General features: G+C 37.5%; 1 protein-coding gene across 4 annotated transcripts in view; it reads right to left on the bottom strand.

Moving 5' to 3' along the window:
- Positions 1 to 5,305, bottom strand: part of GTF2E2 (general transcription factor IIE subunit 2) — an 80,493-nt gene that overhangs the window by 66,103 nt on the left and 9,085 nt on the right. The window lies entirely within an intron of this gene.

Genomic DNA, 5,305 nt, shown 5'->3' with positions numbered 1-5,305 from the left:
GAGAGAGAGAGAGAGAGAGAGAGAGAGAGAGAATTCCAAGTAGGTTCAGCGCTCAATCCCATGAACCGTGAAATCATGACCTGCGCCAAAATCAAGAGTGTCGACTGAGGTACCCAGGCGCCCATGCTAATGTTTAATAAAACAGTGTACTGTGAATTAATTCAATATACATTTCATTGGAATGAAACATAAACTTCATGTATGTTCTAATAACAGCCCTGCTCGATAAAAAGATGACCTCTGCTTTAACATCAGTTAGTAAAACAGCTTGAAAAACATCTAACAAAATGACATCCATAAAGATTACTTACTACATTTTATAAGTAGGTAAATAATTAGTTGTGAATTAAGCTGGACTGACCTTGTTTAAAAGGTAACAGTCTAAGACTAAACTAAACCCAAAATAAGCAGGAAAAAAATGGTGAAATAGAAATAAAATAAAAAACAGAAAAACACAAGAGAAAAATCAATTAAATCAAAAGTTGATTTTTTTGAAAAAATCAACAAAATAAAACATAAATTCCTAAAATCAGAAATGAAAGAGGGAAAGGCTGCATGGGTAGCTCAGTTGGTTGAGCAGCTAACTCTTGATTCCAGCTGGGGTCATGATCCTAGGGTCCTGGGATCAAGCCCTGCTTTGGGCTCCTCGCTCAGTGTGGAGCTGCTGGGGACCGCCCCTCCCCCCCCCCCTCAGACCCCCCGCTCCCCCCCCCCCCCCCCCCCCCCCCTAAGAAAAAAAAAAAAAAAAACAATGAAAGAGGGGAGGGATATCACTAATGACCTTACAAAAGTCAAAGGCTTACAAGGAAATACTTTCTAAAAACTTTAGACAATGTAGATAATGAAATGGACAAACTCCTAAAAAGATGCAAGGCACCAAAATTAACTCAAGAAGGTAACAGATAATCTGAATAGATCTATAAGAAGAATTTCTACGAGAGCTTCTCACAAAGGAAAGCTCAGGCCCAAATGCCTTTGCTAGTGAATTCTATCCAATATTTAAAGGGAAAATTATATCAAACCTTCACAAACCCTTCCAGAAACAGTGGAAAAAAGAACACTTCACCAATCTTTTATGAGGCCACAAATACCCTCACAGGCATCCAAGAAAACTACAGACTATACCCTCATGAATATAAACATAAAACTCCAGTACAAAATATTAGCTATCTGAATTCCACAACAAAAAAGATTATATACATCATGACCAATAGGATTTATATACATATATATATATATATATATATACACATATATATACACACACACACATATATATATAGTCAAGTTAACTAACATACAGTGTATACAGGATACAGGGTACTCTTGGCTTCGGGAGTAGATTCCCATGATTCACTGCTTACATACAATACCCAGTGCTCATCCCAACAAGTGCCCTCCTCAATGCCCTCCACCCATTTTCCCCTCCCCCGTCCCCCATCAGCCTTCAACTTGTTCTCTGTATTTAAGAGAGACTTATGGTTTGCCTCCTTCTGTTTATAACTATTTTCCCCCTTCCCTTCCCCCATGGTTTTAAGTTTCTCAAATTCCACATGAGTGAAAACATGATTATCTGTCTTCTCTGACTGACTTACTTCACTTAGCATAATACCCTCCAGTTCTATCCACATTGTCGCAAATGGCAAGATTTTATTCTTTTTCTTTGCCAAGTAGTATTCTGTTGTATATATACGCCACATCTTTATCCATTCATCAGTTGACAGACATTTGTGCTCTTTCCATAATTTGGCTATTGTTGGCAGCACTGCTATAATATTGGGGTACATGAGTCCCTATGAATCAGCACTCCTGTATCCTCTGGACAATTCCTAGTAGTACTATTGCTGGGTTGTAGGGTAACTCTATTTTTAATTTTTTGAGGAACCCCCACACTGCTTTCCAGAGTGGCTGTACCAGTTTGCATTCCTACCAACAGTAGGATTTTTTCTAAGAATGCCAGGTTGGTTTAACATCTGAAAATCAATTAATATAATATTAATAAAGAAAAGCATGATCTTCTTAGCAGATGTAGAAAAAGCACTTGATAACATCCAAAACTCATTTAAGATTAGAAACTCTCAACAGGGGCGCCTGGGTGGCGCAGTCGGTTAAGCCTCCGACTTCAGCCAGGTCACGATCTCGCGGTCCGTGAGTTCGAGCCCCGCGTCGGGCTCTGGGCTGATGGCTCAGAGCCTGGAGCCTGTTTCCGATTCTGTGTCTCCCTCTCTCTCTGCCCCTCCCCCGTTCATGCTCTGTCTCTCTCTGTCCCAAAAAAAATAAATAAAAAACATTGAAAAAAAAAAATTAAAAAAAAAAAAAAAAACTCTCAACAAACTGGGGCACCTGGGTGGCTCAGTCAGTTGAGCGTCCAACTCTTGGTTTCAGCTCAGGTCATGATCTCACGGTTCATGAGATCAAGCCCTGCATCAGGCTCTGGGCTGACAGTGTGCAGTCTGTCTGGGATTCTCTCTCTGCCCTTCCCCCATTCATGCTATCTCTGTCTCTCAAATAAATAAACTTAAAAAATAATAATAATAAAATAAAAAAAAAAACTCTCAACAAGCTAGAAGTAGAGGGAAACTTCAACCTGATAATGGGCATCTACAAAATCCAGGCAGCTAAGATTATACATAATGATGGAAGATTGAATGCTTTTCCCCTAAGATCAGGAACAAGGCAAAGCTGTTCACTCTCACTACCTGTATTCGACATCCTATTAGCCAGCTCAGAGGGGGTAAGAGGAAAGGAGGGAGGGGGAGAGAGGAAAGGAGGGAGGGGGAGAGAGGAAAGGAGGGAGGGGCGGAGAGAGGAAAGGAGGGAGGGGCGGAGAGAGGAAAGGAGGAAAGAAGAAAAGGCATTCACATTGGAAAGGACAAATAAACCTGTCCTTATTTACAGATGACATAATCTTTCAAGTAAAAAAACCTATGGAATTCACACAAAAAAACTATAAATAATGAACAAGTTCAGCAAGGTTGCAGAAGATCAAAGTGCAAAAATCTACTGTACTTCTATTTACTAGGAATGAACAATCTAAAAAATCAAATTAACAATTTCACTCACAGTAATATCAAAAAGAATAAAATACTTAGGAATAAATTTAACAAAATACATATAAGACTTATACATTAAAAGCTACAGGGGCGCCTGGGTGGCTCAGTCGGTTAAGTATCTGACTTTGGCTTAGGTCATGATCTCACGGTTCGTGAGTTTGAGGCCCTCATTAGGATCTGTGCTGACAGTCCAGAGGCTGGAGCCTGCTTAGGATTCTGTGTCTCCCCCTCTCTCTTTCTCTCTCTCTCTGCCCCTCCCCCACTTGCACTCTGTCTCTCTCTCAAAAATAAACATGAAAAAAAAATGAAAAAAAAAAAAAAACCCTACAAAACATAGCCAGAAGACATAAAAAACCTATACTGATGAAAAGATATCCATGTTCATTGACTGGAAGACTTAATATTGTTAAGATACCAATTCTCCCCAAATTGACTTACAAATTCAATACAATCCCTATAAAAATCACAACTGGCTCTTTTACAGATAGGAATGGACAAGGTGTTCTTAAATTTTATTTGAATGCAAAGAATCCAGGAAAAAACAAAACAATCTTGGAAAAAGAAGAACAAAAGTGAAGACTTCCACTTTCCCTATTCTGATGCTACAGCACTCAAGAGAGTATGGAATTAAGGATAGACATAGAATCAATGGAACCAAACTGAGATTCTAGAAATAAATTCATTCATAGTCAACTGATAACCAACAAGCAGGCCAATGCAAATCAGTGGGAAAAGACAGTCTTTTCAAGAAATGGCATGGGGACAACTGAATAACCACACACAAAAAGATGAAGTTAGACCCTTATGTTAAACCATACACAAAAAAATCAACTCAAACATATCACAGACCTAAATATAAGAGCTAAAACTATAAAACTCTTACAAGAAAACATAAGAGTAAATTTTCACGACCTTGGGTTAGGCAAAGATTTCCTACATATGACACCAAGAATGCAAGTGATACTGGATCAAGAAACTGTATTCAGAATCTATAAGGAACTCTTACAAATCAATAGGAAGAAAACAATGAAAAATGCGCAAAAAAATATGAATAGACATTTGTCCCAAGATGACCCATGAACAGGCCAAAAAGCAAATGAAATGATGCTCAACATCATTAGTCATTAGGGAACTGCATATTAAAACCACAATGATACCATTTTATAACCACTAGAATGGCTATAATAAAAAAGACAAGAAATAAGTCTTAACAAGAATAAAAAAAATAGAACCCTCATGCATTGATGGCTAAGAATGGAAAATGGTACAGCCATTTTAGTAACTTCTTAAAAAGTTAAAGCATAAAATTGCCACATGACTCAGAAGTTCTGCTCTTAGGTCCTCTATCCAAGAAAAAAAACAAAACCAAAAACAAGTCCACACAAAAGCTTGTACATCAACGTTCACAGCAGAACTATTCATAATAGCCAATAAATGGAAATAATCCAAATGTCCATTAACTCATGAATGGATAAACAAACTGTAGTATACCCATACAGTGGATTACTCTTCAGCAATAAAACGGAATGAAGTACTGATACATGCTACAGATAGATGAATCCTGGACAAAATATCAGCAAATTGAATGCCACAACAAATAAAAAAGATTATACACCAACCAAGAAGGATTTATTCCAAGAATGCAAGGCTGATTTTATCTGAAAAATAAATATAATATGCCATGTTAATAGCATAAACAAAAAGAACATGATCATCTCAATAAATGCTAAGTAGAAGAAGCCACACACTACAGGCCACTTACTGTACAATTCCATTTATGTGAAACATCCAGAAAAAGCAAATACATAGAGAAAGAAAGCTATTGGTTATCTGGGGCTAGGGTGGGAACAAGAAGAGAATGGGCACAAAGCATCTTTTTGGGGTGATGGAAATGTTCTAAAATTGAATTATATCAATAGTTGCACAATTCTCTAAATTTACTAAAAATATTTGAATTGTACATTTAAAATGAGTGAACTATATGGTATATAAACTTCAACAAAGTTATTCTCTGAAAAGATAATAACCTAAATTCTAACTACAACACAAGATGATTAACATCTTAAAAGCAATATACTCTCTTATCACTGTATAATGTTGAACTAAAAAATGAACTTGCTAGGGTGCCTGAGTGGCTCAGTCAGTTAAGTGTCCAACTCTTGATTTCGACCCAGGTCATGATCTCATGGTTCATGCTTGGGATTCATTCTCTCTCTCTTCATTCTCTCTCTCTCTCTCTCTCTCTCTCTCTC

Source organism: Panthera uncia, chromosome B1 (assembly GCF_023721935.1).
Source record: "Panthera uncia isolate 11264 chromosome B1, Puncia_PCG_1.0, whole genome shotgun sequence".
NCBI classification, from domain to species: domain Eukaryota; kingdom Metazoa; phylum Chordata; class Mammalia; order Carnivora; family Felidae; genus Panthera; species Panthera uncia.
The sequence above is the reverse complement of the archived record's forward strand: the minus strand, read 5'-3'. Positions and strand labels throughout refer to the sequence as shown.